Here is a 16,683-nt window from a genome sequence, read left to right on the forward strand (position 1 = left end):
TATGGGAAGAGGAAGCAGTGTAGTCGCAGCTTCACACCAGCCATAAGAATTTTGATGCCGACTGCTGATTGCTAGTGGCATGCATGCAAAGGGGTACGAGAAGGGCACACAGGAGGAGGTGAGCCAGGTATATCGGGAGGCCAACTATCACTTTGTTGCGGCGCCAAAGACATGCCTCTTTTTTTATAAGGAGCTGTATGCAATCCTTGGTGGCAACCCCACCTCCACTGCCATGAGTCCTGTGGGTACTTTGGGGAGACTGGAGGTAGTGACCAGCACATTCAACCCAGATGAGGAAGTGTAGCTGGAGGGTGATGTAGCACACACTGCAGGGTCATCAGGTGGCTCGGTGAGTCAGGACCTCTTCTACACTCGAGGATGGGTCCAGTTCCAGTGTTCTGGAGTGCAGGACGCAGGAGAAGGCAGCTCCAGTAAGTGCTCATTTTGCTTTGATACTGCAGGGTTAGAGGAAATTGATCTCATTTACTCTGTTATATGGTATGGGAGGGATAAGATTCAGAAATTAGCAACAGAGCCTGTCCAGTGGTCCTCTTTGACCAAAAGTTTGTGTTTTAGCCTGTCATTAACCTTGAGTCTTTGAAATAAAATGAGTCTTTATTTGTGACATACGTACATGCATCACTCAGTGCTTACACAGTGGTTATAGGTAGGAATATAGGCAAGGAACTCCTTGCAATTAATTAATTCTCAGGAAGCTAGAGCTGTGGGGTAATTCAAGGCAACAAGTAAACATTGCCTGGCCGAATGCATCACATAAAGATACATTACTGGGAATCATTGTCAAAATGCTCCTTCAAAGCCTCCCTGATTCAAATAGTCTCCTGCTGTGCCCCTCTAATTTCCCTTGTATCTGGCTGCTCAAAATCAGCAGCCAGCTGATCAGCCTCGGGGGGAAAATTTCCCCCTTTAAATTTGCAAATATTATGCAGAGTAAAGCAGACTGCAGTGACTGTTGAAATATTTTCCTCATTGGGGGTTAACTGGCTAAAAGGACAGCGCCACGGACCTTTTAATCAGCCAAAGGCACATTCAGCAGTCATTCAGCACCTGCTGAGCCTGTTGAAGTGCTCCTTGCTGCTGTCCAGGTTCCTGGTGTTAGGGTTTCCTGAGTTAAGGGAGCAAAGTGTAGGTGGGATCTCCAAGGATCGCTGTGGGTATTTCCAGGGCTGGTGCAACCCATTAGGTGACATAGGCGGTTGCCTAGGGCACAACATTTGGGGGCTGGCATTTTGGGAGCGGGACCTTCTGCCGCCTCTGTTGGGGGTGGCATTTCTGGGGCGGGACCGTCTGCTGCCTGGGGTGGCAAAAAAGCTGGCAGCGCTCCTGGGTATTTCCACATTCCGCATTGGAATCTTCTGTTCTGGAAAGAAAATCCCAGCATGCAGCTTGCTATACAATCCAGTGTTCCTAAAGATGGTGCATCATGTGCCTTCCCTGACCATCCTACATTTATGTCAGTGTAACAGCTCTGTTGATCCACCAGCACCTTCAAGCCCTTTTGGTTGATGTTCTCTGTCACAAGATGATTGGGAGCCAAAATTGGGGTATGCATTCCATCTATCACCTGACTGTAAGCCAAGTAATATAATTTTGTCCAATCAGTCAGCCAATAGAAATAGTTTTATTCTTTCAAACTTGTTTCTGATCAATTGTCCTCCATCTTGCTAACAGTACACATTAGAACTAGTAGTATTAGCACTATTGCTTAACATTATATATACAGTATATAACTTTTTTGGCAAGATGGTGGATATGTACCAAATTCTTACTACTGTTCCAAATCAAACAAAATGAAAGCTAAGAATAACACATGTTGTAATAGGGTACCGCTCATTTATGGTTTAGGAGAATCGCTTTTCTTTAGCCAGTACGACCTCATTGAAAGAATTGTACCTGTGGCCTTGGGTGGTGTGTGGGTTTGGGAAAACTTCAGACTGCAAATCTGCTTTTTGGCCCAAGACTGGAGTTCAGTGTGTGAGCTGGAGCTAACCTTTTCCCTTCATAGGGTGTTGGCTCAGAGTAATTACAGCTAGTGGCTCCCTGAGATCCTGGAGAGCAGGATTCGATCTGAATTGTAGTTCTTCCTAAAGCTATTGTGCAACCACGGGGTCTGTGCTATGCCTTGGCTTTTAAGCAGTCCTCTTAGAGGTACTCATTCAGTGTGAAGCATGAAGATCTATTTGAAATTACTTGACAAAACAGAACTGTAGGTTTGGAATAAAGAAAGAATACATGTAAGTAGAATTAGAGGAGAGATTGGTACATAAGGGAAAAGTAGTACTTGAAATATAATAAAGGGTTCAGTAACTTTTGTTTTTTTTTCTTGGATGGGATTAACCAGAGTGTGTGTAGAGGTTAGAGGTATTTTTTCACAAATCCTACTCTGCCTTGTTTCTCCCCTGTTCTCCTCCTCCCCTTCCATTTTAGATATAATGACTTCTGTGGCGAAAAGTACAGACTGAGATAGTGGAGTTGTTAAAATGTTCCAAATACAATTGTCTGATGGCTTGCTTTTATTCGTGCATGATCGTAGGATTCTGAAAGATTTGACTGAAAAAAGACAAAGTAGAATAGAAAAGTCTGGATGTGCTGTTCACATGGGGTAAATTTTCCAATCCATGTTTTCAGGGTAAATTTGTCTCTGTCAAGATTTGTGTATTTGTTACATGCACACACTTTTTATTTATATATATGCTGAATACCTTTCTCCACATATGTTTTGTGCTAGTGATTTGAAAGTATTTATAATTTTCCATAATAATTATACATACATAGTATTAATAGTCGAAGAACTAAAAAAAATCAGCACTGCACCTCCAGATAAAATACCATTTGGTATTTGAGAAAAAATAAAATCTCTAATAACTTACATTATTATATGACTCATGTCTAAAAATAAAAACCATATGTCCTGCAAAATATAATTTCTCTTGAAAGAGAGATTTTGTCAAGACTTGCTAATTTCTGCTAGTTAAAGTACCAACTAGTTAAGTTTAATGATGACCACATCCACTTTGCACCATCATCTTCTTGGCTACTGATGCAGTCCTTCAGACACACTTCTTAGAAAACTCTTGATCTTGTTTTATTTTAAAAATGAATAATATTAGATCTGAGCTGTATTGCACCTTGTTTTGGTTATTCCTTCAAAATATTATAATAACTAAAATAAAGGTATAATTTCACTAAAGGATAAAGGATTCTTTTCTTCCATGCCCTTGGATGGTAGGGACCAAGATTTTGAAAGGGCTCTCCTTTTAAAATCTTGACTATGGTGTTTCCAAATAGCCCTTCCCCCTTTATTTCTGTGTAAACCTGGACTAATTTTGAGGTAATACTGCAGGTAATAAGCTGTCTGTCAACCTCAGTTATTTTTCTGCCACTGATTTGGTATGTGATTTTGGTCAAGTCAGTTTGTCTGGGCCTCAGTATTTTATCTGTAAAATGTGTACAACTAATCTTTAACTACTTAGCTTCTCTAATGAAAGGAACTATATAAGGGCGTGATGTATTTTTGGAGTGCTAGTGTTTGGGATTGTCCCCCTACCTTCCCCTCCTGCATTCTGTCTTGCAGGTTTGGGATGGCTCTTCATACTGTGATAATAAAAGAAAATGTCTCCTAAGTGTTTGGGTGCCTGTAGATGAGCAGGCTCACCCCTGCAGCGCCTCCTGCTGGTGACTTCCGGGAATTAGCTCAATTCAGCTCTGGAACACCCTCTGCAGGCTGGTGATCCACCTGTCCTCAGGCCCCTGTGTCCCTCCCTGGACCCGGTGCCCTTTTACATGGGGAGCTGCCCTCTGGCAATAACCCCTTTCTCTCAGGGTCTCCCCTCCCCAGGGACCCCCCACGTTCTGTCCCCACCTTGCTTCATTATATGGCTACTGCCAGTCATTATCTAGCCCCATGTCCTGGGGCAGACTGCAGTATCAGCCTACTCATCACTGGCAAGGAGGGTTTGGACCTGCTGCCTTGGCCTACCCCTGGGCTGCCCTCTGCAACCCCCAGTACCTATTAGCCCAATGCTAGGCCACAGCCTGGGGCTTTCCAGGCTAGAGCTCCCTAGCTCCTCTGCCTTTCCCCAGGCCTGCTTCACTCAGGTACCTTATATCCAGTGCCCTGCAGCCAGGCCCATCTCCCTCTATAGCTAGAGAGAGACTGTTTGGGCTTCTGGCTTCTCTGCCTCTTATAGGCCTGATTGGAGCATGGCCACAGCTGAGCCCACTTTCCCCAATCAGCCCAGGCTTCTTTCCCCAGGCTAAAGGCTGTTTTCTCCAGCCACAGCCCCTTCCCAAGGCTCTTTTTAACACCTTCAGGGCAGGAGCAGGGGTCCACCCTGCTACAGTGCCTTTGAGATCAGGAGGGCTAGGTGCAAAGGTGATGCAAGGGAGCACAGTTAGAACTCATTCCTTAGCTCAGTGGGGGAAAGGAAAATTTTCTTCTTCTCTTCAGATCCTTTCTGGAGAAGCTGGAAATCCTTTTGTAAGGAGGATATAAGTTTTTGTTGGGGAGAGGGGGAAGAGGAGGGATAAATACAACTTTTTAATGGATTCTAGCTGTAACTCTTGTATGGCTTTGAAGCGTGGCTTCTCACACCTGAGCTAGGCTAAGCTAGATACTCAGCACTGGGAGCTATCACTCAAGTTAATGCAGAAGAGAAGGTATTCCTAGGAAGAGAACACAAAGGGCAAGGGCCATTATTGGTTGTGATGGTGTGTGACTAGATAGTCTTATCTCATTTGTCTATCTGTGTGGTTCACATGGCTGCAATCACCAGAGTATCTGAATGCATCTCTAATATTTATTAACAAACAACAAAACTGTCTCTTAGAAAAATAACTAAAAAATGAGTTGTTTTGCTCCAAGGCCGAGAAGTATGTGTAAAGTCATGAGAACGTATGTGAGCAGCGGGAGGGGATGGGAGGAGAATTGCATAGAGTTCTTAAAGCAGTAAAGCTCCATGTTACAGTATTTATATCTCCTCAGCAGGGCCGGCGCTTCCGTTGAGGCGAAGTAGGCAATCGCCTAGGGCGCCAGGATTTTCGGGGGGCGGCATTTTGCCGGGGGTGGGGGCAGCAGGCGGCTCCGGTGGACCTGCCGCAGTCATGCCTGCAGAGGGTCCGTTGGTTTGCGGCTCCGGTGGAGCTGCTGGATGGTCCGCTGGTCCTGAGCGGCTCCAGTGGACCTCCCGCAGGCGCGCCTGCGGCAGCTCCACCAGAGCCACGGACCAACGGACCTTCCACAGAAATGGCTGCTGCAGCTCCACCGGAGCCACGGGAGCGGTGTGCAGGGCGGCGAAATGGCCGTGCGCTTAGGGCGTGAAAAACTCTAGCGCCGGTCCTGCTCCTCAGAGTGTGAGTTCCATAATCTAGTCCAGGACCAATGAAGGTTTTGTTGTGTACATATAAGCCCCGTTAGCTGATAAAGTTTGTGGTTCCACTGAATGTAGGTCCCTCATGGTTGCAGAGGGTAAAGCAGTCTCTCAAGCAGGTAGGGATACTCTCATGTAGGATTTTGAATGTTGGTTCAGTGACCTCAAACTGGACTCTGCTCTCACACCTGTGCTTCTGGCCACTTATGCAGATTGGACACTTGTTTTGTACAAGCTGAAGCCTTTTCCAGGTGTAGGGCTTCATTTCTAGATATGTAAAAGCAGCAAAGAATACTGTGGCACCGTATAGACTAACAGACGTTTTGGAGCATGAGCTTTCGTGGGTGAATACCCACTTCCTCAGATGCATGTAATGGAAATTTCCAGGGGCAGGTATATATATGCTAGCAAGCAAGCTAGAGATAACGAGGTCAGTTCAATCAGGGAGGATGAGGCCCTGTTCTAGCAATTGAGATGTGAAAACCAAGAGAGGAGAAACTGGTTCTGTAATTGGCAAGCCATTCACAGTCTTTGTTCAATCCTGAGCTGATGGTGTCAAATTTGCAGATGAACTGAAGCTCAGCAGTTTCTCTTTGAAGTCTGGTCCTGAAGTTTTTTTGCTGCAGGATGGCCACCTTAAGGTCTGCTATAGTGTGGCCAGGGAAGTTGAAGTGCTCTCCTACAGGTTTTTGTATATTGCCATTCCTAATGTCTGATTTGTGTCCATTTATCCTTTTCCGTAGAGACTGTCCAGTTTGGCCGATGTACATAGCAGAGGGGCATTGCTGGCATATGATGGCGTATATTACATTGGTGGATGTGCAGGTGAATGAACCGGTGATGGTGTGGCTGATCTGGTTAGGTCCTGTGATGGTGTCGCTGGTGTAGATATGTGGGCAGAGTTGGCATCGAGGTTTGTTGCATGGATTGGTTCCTGAGCTAGAGTTATTATGGTGCGGTGTGCAGTTACTGGTGAGAATATGTTTCAGGTTGGCAGGTTGTCTGTGGGCAAGGACTGGCCTGCCACCCAAGGCCTGTGAAAGTGTGGGATCATTGTCCAGGATGGGTTGTAGATCCTTGATGATGCGTTGGAGGGGTTTTAGCTGGGGGCTGTATGTGATGGCCAGTGGAGTCCTGTTGGTTGCTTTCTTGGGTTTGTCTTGCAGAAGGAGGCTTCTGGGTACACGTCTGGCTCTGTTGATCTGTTTCCTTACTTCCTTGTGCGGGTATTGTAGTTTTGAGAATGCTTGGTGGAGATCTTGTAGGTGTTGGTCTCTGTCTGAGGGGTTAGAGCAGATGCGGTTGTACCTCAGTGCTTGGCTGTAGACAATGGATCGTGTGATGTGCCCGGGATGGAAGCTGGAGGCATGAAGGTAGGCATAGCGGTCGGTAGGTTTTCGATATAGGGTGGTGGTAATGTGACCATCACTTATTTGCACCGTGGTGTCAAGAAAGTGGACCTCCCGTATAGATAGGTCCAGGCTGAGGTTGATGGTGGTGTGGAAGCTGTTGAAATCGTGGTGAAATTTTTCCAGAGTCTCCTTCCCATGGGTCCAGATGATGAAGATGTCATCAATGTAGTGTAGGTAGAGAAGGGGCGTGAGTGGACGAGAGCTGAGGAAGCGTTGTTCCAGGTCGGCCATAAAGATATTGGCATATTGTGGGGCCATGCGGGTGCCCATAGCAGTGCCACTGATCTGGAGATATATATTGTCATCAAATTTGAAATAGTTGTGTGTAAGTATAAAGGCACAGAGCTCAGCAGCCAGTTGTGCTGTGGCATCATCAGGGATAGTGTTCCTGACAGCTTGTATTCCATCTGTGTGTGGGATGTTTGTGTAGGGAGCCTCTACATCCATGGTGGCTAGGATGGTGTTTTCTGGGAGGCCACCAATGTATTGTAGTTTCCTCAGGAAATCAGTGGTGTCACGGAGATAGCTGGGAGTGCTGGTGGCATAGGGTCTGAGTAGAGAGTCCATATATCCAGACAGTCCTTCAGTGAGAGTGCCAATGCCCGAGATGATGGGGCGTCCAGGATTTCCGGGTTTGTGGATCTTGGGTAGTAGATAGAATAACTCTGGTCGGGGCTCTGGAGGTATGTTGATTTCTAGATATAAGTTGCAATAATCAAGCCCTGGAAGCTGTGACCATATCTGAGTCTAATAGGATTGGGTACACTCTTCTGGCAACTTGCAGCTGCAAGTGGGAATTCCCACTGTGAAGCCTGTTTGGACATCCAGTAGCACTGTGCAGTCCAACAATTGGGGGCTGCAATGTGAGGGAGGATGTTGTTTTCTGGTTCTGTTGTTGGTGTCCCCTTAGGCCTTCCTGCATTTGGGCTCTGCGTGGCAGTTGTCAAAACGTCGCTTCGTTGCAGCATGCTTCAGAGCTTGCTGGAGATAAGGGGAGTTTGCTGAAGAACACAAACAGGACTGTTTTGTAGATGCAGAGGATAATACTGGCTTTTCATCAAGTAGCATGTACGTACTGGGGAAGAGGAAAAGATCATTTCTCCCACGGGTGATCTAATATTTCACCAGTTTGTGAAAAAATGGCTATGGCTGTCCCTTTTGACTTGGTGTATGCCTAAGAAAATGCAAGACAGTGATTCTAAGATTCTCAGAAGAGGTGTACCTGTAGATAAGGTGGCAGGATCCATTCAACTCTGTCCTGGACAAGACGGTGCAGGTATGCTGTCACCCTCATACTACCCTGGTTGTCTAAGGTAGCTTACAGAATTAAGGCCTGTTTTTTTTTAGTATACAAGCATCTACAAGCCAAAGGTCTGTTAGTGATAGGTGGTTTTAAAAATAAAGGGATTTCATCAGTAAGGTTCAAGTGCATCCTCTGAGCAACTTACTTAGCCTTAACTCCCAGCTGCTGGGAAGAGACAGATGCTGCTAATCCTGCCTAGATGCAGTACCTGGACCTTGCTTGGGAGGGATGGGAGAAGGCTATCTATTTTATATCAGCCTTTGGCTAGTGGGTGTGTCTGATGAATGTGAAGGTACCCCATTCCTCTAGCTTCCCTATAAAATTAAATTCACTTCCCTGCTAATTCTCTTCTTCCCCCACCCCGAAATAGAGCCTTTAGGCTGGGGGGGTGGTACTGCCACACTACTATGCCTCTTGCTCTGTGTCCTTTTGTAATATGTAGTAGTGCAATGGGTTTTGTACCTTCTTTTACATCAAAGACCTATCTGTACCAATAAAGGATGATCTCTCTTGGTCACAACTAAATTCGTAAATATATGTTTTGAAATAACAAAATACAACTGACAGCTGAAGGTGTCTGAAGAAATGCAGTTTTAGGTGGAATCTAGGTCATTTTAAACACAATTGTACTAAAAAAAAAAGTAAGTTAAACAATTGGATGAAAGATGGTCAATTTATTTTTACATTATGTAAAATATATACATTTTAAATGAAGGAGTTACACATGGTCTAACTTATTGGAAAACTTGATTCTATTTTGGTTTCTAACTCTAGTTTAATAATCTTAATTTTTAAATTACTGTATTTGAAATGGGAAGAAATCCGGCAGTTACTAAAAACACTCGCTTTCAATTCTAAATTTAAATTGACACATTGTAAACCTCCATATAAGTTACATAATACCAAATGAGTTCAACTGGAGGAATCCAGAACAATCAAAGTGCTGCCCAGAGTAGTAAAATGAAGCTGGCATTAGTTTCTGTATGATCTGGGAATATCCTTTCATTCTGATTAATATGCAGTAAGCAGAACCTATGCATTATTAATATGACTAAATTGTCCTGTGCACTTGGTCTTTTCTTGCTTGGATTTTTTGAAAGAATGGTGGCTAAATAGCTGTATTTGATGAACTGCGTTAATTGCGTGCTTCAGGCAAGGTTAGGCTACTGTTGCTTGGATTTTAAGAATAGGTTTGAGAACAAATTTGTATTTAAAAAAACTAAAATAAAATTATGCTGTTGGTAGTATTTCCAACCCCAAGTTACACTTCTACCCTGTTATAACGCCACCCATTATAACATGAATTCGGATATAACGTGGGAAAGCAGCACTCCAGGGGATCAAAGAAAGTTTGCTATAATGTGGTTTCACCTATAACGTGGTAAGTTTGTTTTTTTTTTTTGGCTCCCGAGAACAAGGTTATATCGAGGTAGAGGTGTATTGAGAAGTCATGAGTCAAGCCCCGCATAATCCTGAGAAGTGAAAAATAAATGGTGGGTTCTTTTTATTTACACTCTGATTTTGAGCTTTTTAGAGTTCCCATTTTAAAGCTTTCTTTCTAACCATGAGTGTTAGAAACTTAGTGTTTTTTTTTTTAAATGGAAGCAGCGATTTTCATTTAATTGCTTGACTCCAAGAACTTGAATTTAAGAAAAGCACCAGGTATAACAATAATCGCAGTACATCATGAAAGTTGGCAACCCTGTCATGTCATTTACTGGTTCTTTTTAAGATGACATTAGCTGTGGAGATAATTTTTGGTGCAAATATACTCAAAATTTTTCTTCATTATAAAGTCTTCTGATGGATGATTTTGAACTAGGCACATGTATATGAAAGCCTTGCGTTAAATGTGTATTTCATAGAAACACAAGAACTGTAGGTGAAATGTTTGTTTTAATGTACGCTCTGGGAGAAAATTTATAATCTTTTTTGCTAATGTTTTCTTTCAACAAATTGTCTTTGTCTTCTTCTAGCATTTAGTGGAATTTTCTCCTCAATGGAAGATTATAATGTAGTTTTATCATATTGTACACTTCTTTTTTTGGTCTGGGTTTTTCTTACACTAACCTGTGGAGAACTATGCTGTTGCTTATATCTTGATTCTAGTCACTTTCGCTGCTGCAAACAGTGTTCTGAATACAGCTGTCTAGAATTCAGAATTTCCAATTTGTGGGAAATTTCAAAATTTGGTTTTGTTCTGATTTAGACCAAAGCCAAATATTTCAAAATTTCCCTTGAACTGTAAATTGTGGAAATATGGTGGTTTTGAAACAAAAAAATCTCCAAAAGGCCTGGCAGCTGCTGAGTGAAATTGACATTGTCACTTTTGCCACTGCCTACCCTTGAGTCGCAGTGGTTTTTTTTTTTTCCTTCCTTCCCTGGAACACCTAGGTGAGGCACACCATTTGGGAGTGGGGAGCCAGCTGACTGTGGTCTGGAAGCCCTAATCCATTCCATGGACCTAGGATATCCTGGGCCCCAGCAGCCTACTAAGTAAGCTGTCAAAAAAAAAAAAACAAAAAAAAAAACAGGTTTCTGATGGAACTCTGCCTGTAGTTCTAAATAAGTTGGTTTGAACTCAGTAGGGTTCTGTGAAATATTTTGGTTTCAAATTGGTATTTTCTGATGAAAACCTGTTCTGAATAGCAGCAGTGAAACCGGCAAAAATCTGTTTCTCTGTGCTGCTACTTACCAAATATACAGCAGCATCTGAGTCACTAGAACTGCCTGACTGCAGACCTAGAAAGAGTGTACTGCATTACTTTTTGGAAAATGAAGTTAAATTCTGAAAAAAATTTGCACCAAAAAAAGGAGGGAGGGATAGCTCAGTGCTTTGAGCATTGGCCTGCTAAACCCAGAGTTGTGAGTTCAATCCTTGAGGGGGGCACTCTAGGGATTTGGGGCAAAATCAGTACTTGGTCCTGCTAGTGAAGGCAGGGGGCTGGACTCCATGACCTTTCAAGGTCTCTTCCAGTTCTATGAGAGAGATATATCTCCATATATTTAAACTAAATAATAAACTCACCAGGGGAAATTTCTATTAACCACTAGAAGTTGGATTAATATATTTTTTCAAGTTAATTGAAAACTAAAACTATTTTTCTAGAGCTTGCATGGTTTTGCATTAGGAGAGATACCTGTACTTTGAGGACATCTTCTTCTTTCAGGGAAGGAAAAAGTAGAAGCCTGCTTTTGTGTAAACAAAAGGAAGAGGATTAGTTTTGTGATCAAAAGGTGGGAAAGCTCTCTTTAGATAGTCAAGTGAAAAATGTGTCATCATTCCTATCTGATAGAATTACATGTTTTTAAAATGAAAGTTTATTCTCCTGAGGTATAATAGACTAATGTTGTACTGTTCCTTCTGTCTTTAGATTACACCTTCTAGTACTGGAGACTGTCAGCTTGTAGTTGTACTCAGTGTCTGTCTCCAATGTTTGACAAAAGTTCTATCTGCAGAAGAGTCGGGCAGTAGATAGTGCTATGAATATGTATGCCTTACTTTCTGCTGCAAGTGCAGCTTCCATCTAATCAAGTAGGCTCTTTATGTACAATCTTGCAAAGGTGTGATGTGTGTGTGAACTCTAATCCTGGCCCTTGTATTAGATTTTACAAGATTGCTGTGACCTGAAGCTCTCACAAAGAGGATGTCAATGCTATGCTCTCAATCAGCAGATTTTTCGCTGTTTTTTCTTAAGATGAAGGTACATGGACTTTTGTCTCTGAATCATCCTGTTGCAATGAATTCTTCTGTTGATTATTTCTGAGCAGGTGTTGAAATCCTGCAGGAAGATGCCAAATTGAGCCCTCCTAACTCAATTTGGTAAGCATTGCTCATTAACCTGATCTGGATATAAGGAAGGCAGTAGTAGTCCTTTGGTCAGGATAACCTGGTTAAGCAGGCCTATGAGAGGAATAAGAACAGCCAAGTGTGGGGAGGTTTTGGGTTGGAGTCTGTTTTACGGTTGAAACATAAGTGGTAAATTTCAACATCACCTGATGGCTGTTCTGAAGCAGGGTGGAAATGTGAATATCACTTGCTCATGTTCATCCCTAACAAGGTGGTGGGAGGGAGGATTGATTACAGTCTAAATTCTAAGTAGGAAATTATACTCAAGTTGGAATTTGCCCCTTTCATATATTTTTCTTAATCCCATTTGTTATTAGTTTGTGCAAGAACCAGTTCAGACACCCTGTTAAACAAATGTAGGATGAAGGGTCAAATCCTCAGTTCTTCAAATTGAGTTTAGTGAAACCAAACTATTTGCACAATGGAATCTGTACAAGAGGTTCATTTACTGGTTTGGTAGCGAAGGCAGCTCTGAGCAATTCCCTGCCAAACTCCCTGGCTGTAATTACCTTTGAGGAAAAAAGACAAAGAACAGTACATAAATAATGGGGCACTGTCAGAACTGAAAAGCATAAAAGGGGTTGGAGAAGTCTCATTTTAAGAAAAACTGAATTTAAAGTATTTCATTGATAGCACAGTTCCTTCCCCTCCCCCCCCAATCCCTTTACATGTCCAAAATATGGGCTAAAGCGGTCTTCAGTTGTTACTTGATTGTCTGGGTTAGTGTACCTGTTGCACCATCCTTCGGCTCTTATGAGCCAGTAGGAGACTGAAGATGATAAATTTCTCATGCAAAGAGCAGGAATTGTGATTATTTCAATTCCTTGCCTTAAGAGAATAGAACTGGCAATAAGAGGGGAGAGATGCTACAAAGTGTTTGTAACTGATGCCATCAAACTCATTGTCCTTGGCTTTTTGTTTTTTGTTTTTGTGGTTGTTCCAGTCTATAAATTGGGCTTGTCAGACTTTTACTTCCCTTACTCTGAGGGCTATGTTTCTCATTTTGAAATACTTCAATGCCTCTTTTGTGAGTAGAGGAAGAACACTGTCCATTTAAAACTTCTAAAAAATTGCCTGTGTAATTAGAGCACACTGTAAATTTTAAAAGTTAATTTCCATATTTTCCTGTTTGCAGAAAAGGAGATTTTAAGTTTAGCGCATGCATAAACCAACAGCAACAACAAAAAAAACTTCTGCGCATTCCATGTAATAGGTAGCAAACTAGAATTCTTATAAAGCTGTGATAGAGTGCATGCAGGGAATATATGCCTGTTCTTTTTTAACTACTAGCTGTTGTTCACTATCAGCAATGATGAAGAAAAGGTGGCTTCTAAATCTGGGTATTTAATGCAAATAGTATTCTCTTGCATAAGCTGCATAGCTACAGAACATCACACGCTGTCATTAAAACTGTGACTCACAGCATTCAACAGAAGGTGTGTTTCAAGCCTTAAAAGTACAAATAGAATTATTGCAGTCTGATAGCCTGCAGTGGAAAAATACTTCAGCTACCAATACAGTATTTCATACTATCATGTAACTTGTCATGCATATATTTTTTCCTTAACCTTCCCTCACTTCCCGCTCCCACAAAAAACCCTCATTATATGAGCAGACAGGTGCATGTTTTTTTTCCCTAAACTCACTAGCATTCTGAATAGTTGAAGAAATGGATGCAGATAAAGAAAATGAAATGTATTCAACATTCTGGGTCTTGAAGAATATCTCAGTGAAGCTTTTAGCATAATAAATAAGAGATTTAAGATTTTTTCCAGTTCAACAAGCTACATATAAAAACAGTTTTTAATTTAAAAAAACAAAAACAAAAAACACCTACTATATTAGGGTTTCCTTTCAATGTATATTTTTATATTAAAAAGGAAATGTTACTCTTTATTTGGTAAGAGGAAAAATAACCTACCGTGATTCCCAAAACCTTCTCCCCATGCTTGGCTGTTCTTGTTCCTCTCCTAGCACAGCTTAACCAGACTCTAGGTCGGGGTAGGCAACCTATGGCATGTGTGCCGAAGGCGGCACATGAGCTGATTTTCAGTGGCACTCACACTGCGCAGGTCCTGGCCACCGGTCTGTGGGGCTCTGCATTTTAATTTAATTTTAAATGAAGCTTCTTAAACATTTTAAAAACCTTATTTACTTTACATACAACAATAGTTTAGTTATATATTATAAACTTACAGAAAGAGACCTTCTAAAAATGTTAAAATGTATTACCGGCACACGAAACCTTAAATTAGAGTGAATAAATGAAGACACGGCACACCACTTCTGAAAGGTTGCCGACCCCTGCTCTAAGTTATCCCGTCAAAAGGACTACTCCTGCCTTCCTTATATACAGGGCAGGTTAATGAACACCACCTACTAAAGTGAGTTAGGAAGGATCAATTGGCATCTTTTTATAATAATAAAAACCAAATCAACAAACAAAATTTTCTAGCAGTGGCTAAAAGTCCTCAACCATTCTTAAATCAGCAGATATCTTATCTTGACAAGAAAGATGGCTGTATTATTAGGAAAAGATATTCTCAAGTACAATCTAGCAAACCTAATAATAATTCTTCACTATCTTCTTATGGCTTTATTGAGTGAGTAGAACTCTAATAATTGTGCAAGGATAACAGAGGAAACTAGATATTAGACCATGCTAGTGATCTATGTTAGGAACAGGAAAGAGATTGTATTTTTAGCCATACTGTGTCACTGAGAAACAGTAACAATCTCATGCATAAATTTGTTGTTTTCCTAGTTGGTGGCATATCCTTTTTTCCTTTTTTTTAGCTCTGCATTTTGTTATGCATAATGGGTATACTCAAACAGTGTATAATTACTGTCTTGCATAGATTAGATGAAGCTGCGTATGTGAATTTTTGCTACGCATAGATTTAGCTTCTTGGTGGCTTTAAGATTTTGGCTTTTTTTTTTAACGTATTCTTTGATTAGCTTAAAATGTAATATTTAACAAATACTTTTTCTGAGGGACCTCCTTTTTAAGGTTCTAGTCTCTGGGCCTAATTATGCAGTCTTTTAATATGTTTGGGACTGATTCTGTTTGCCAATAATAATCTAATTTATAGTGATGTTTATAGGGTAATTTTGTGGGATATATATTAAGCTTTTGTGAAATTCGTCTCTCTCTCTCTCTGCTTTGACTCATGGTTGAGACCCTATTGTAGCCACCATGTTTTGCATCCCATTTTGTACAGCTTGTGGCCTAGCTTGAACAGGAGAAAGAGAGTAGTAGTTGATTCTCGTTTTGAAGTGCAAAAGCCATTAATAATGGAATTTCCAAAGAGAACCCCACCACTTCACGTAAGTAAAGCTTGTGAAATAATCTCTAATCCAGTTCTTTCCTCCACTCGTTTGACAAACACTGCAAACTATTGTTTTCTTCAGCTTCTGGCTTCTCTCCTGGTGTTCATCTGCTGCAGCCTAATGGCTAAACAGCTCCTTCGGTGGTAAGTAAAGGGTTCATATCCCTTGACAGAAATTGATGGGGAGTATAAATTCTATAAACTCTTTAGCCATCAGCTCATCTCCTTAGAAGTTATGGTGTTCTCTTTTATTCGCTGGGGAAATTACTTATACAACAGTGACAAGATGTAGTAAGCAAAGGGAAAAGTGAATTAAATGGCTTGTCTGCATTTATACTTCTCATAAGCTACACTAGATGGTTACATATTTTATAGCTTCTGTAGCCCCCCTTCCCTTCTCCCTGTGTGCCACCGTCCCAGTCCCCTATATTTCAGGGACTCACTGCAACTCTTCCACCTCCTCCCTCTTTCCAGGAGCTCTGTATATTGATCTCTCTTCCTCCATCCTTCATGCTAGGGGCTCCTAGTAGCCCTCCATTTCACCCTCACTCCCACACTTATTTCTTTTTAATCTGTGTGGGAGATAAGTCATTCGGGCTCAATGTTTTAATATCCATTGGGATGATGATGGTATATGGTTAACTGGTGTCACCAACCAGTTCTTTGCTTTATAGATAGCAGAATCTGTTAATGAGATGCCAGGGGCTCTGTGTGTCCCATATCCTCCCTCTGTTTTTCCATAGGATTCCACCCATTGATGCCCAGAAAGTTCCCTGGATTGACAGTTGCTGTGTTCAGAAGTTGTTGCGTGTTATTTCAGCAGACAAGCAGAAAAATGCCAAGTTGAGTGTGAGGCAGGAGCGGCAGAAGTGCCCTGAAAGTGTGTTGGGGGGGCACAGGTACCCAAACCATGGCCCTGCAACCCGCCCCCCCAAACTCCTACCCTCATGCTGCCCATTTACCCCGAGGTCCCACCCTCGCACTGTCTCTTCTCCCCAAGCCCCTGCTCTCATACTGTCCCTTCCCTGAAGGCCCTGCTAGTGCGCTACCCCTTCACCCCAAGGTCCTGTCCCTGTTTGCTCCTCTTTGCTCCTCTTTTCCCCCATCACTTTCCTTTCCCACCAGTAAAAATGGGAGGGCCATCACCCCCCAGCTCCCCTGTTCCATCGCTCCTGGTGTGGGGCCTTACTTCTCTTAGACTGAGAATGCCTCATTGAGTTGGCTAATTACAGAGGGATAAAAATAAAAGTGAATAGCTTACATTCCCAAATGCAATCCTTTCCTTTATTTCTCCCTTTGTAATAAATCTGTCAGCGTTTCTTGCTGTTTACATGCTAACTCCCTTTTTCCAGGACCTGTTTTTCGAGTCTCTTCTTAGTAACTTGCATATCTAGCAATG

At 42.1% G+C, this 16,683-nt stretch overlaps 1 protein-coding gene across 4 annotated transcripts in view; it reads left to right on the forward strand.

Annotated features, from left to right (window-relative positions):
- The window catches only part of CDKL5 (cyclin dependent kinase like 5), a 206,665-nt gene that overhangs the window by 38,326 nt on the left and 151,656 nt on the right, over positions 1–16,683 (forward strand). Inside the window, exons 2-4 of one of the 4 annotated variants that reach the window (XM_030574189.1) lie at positions 9,518–9,598; positions 15,177–15,282; positions 15,367–15,428. The exons of the other annotated variants lie outside the window; for them this stretch is intronic. The gene's annotated coding sequence lies outside the window, so the exon portion shown is untranslated. The remainder of the gene's footprint in view (positions 1–9,517; positions 9,599–15,176; positions 15,283–15,366; positions 15,429–16,683) is intronic. 4 annotated transcript variants of the gene reach the window in all.

This window comes from Gopherus evgoodei, chromosome 1 (genome assembly GCF_007399415.2).
Source record: "Gopherus evgoodei ecotype Sinaloan lineage chromosome 1, rGopEvg1_v1.p, whole genome shotgun sequence".
Lineage (NCBI taxonomy): Eukaryota > Metazoa > Chordata > Testudines > Testudinidae > Gopherus > Gopherus evgoodei.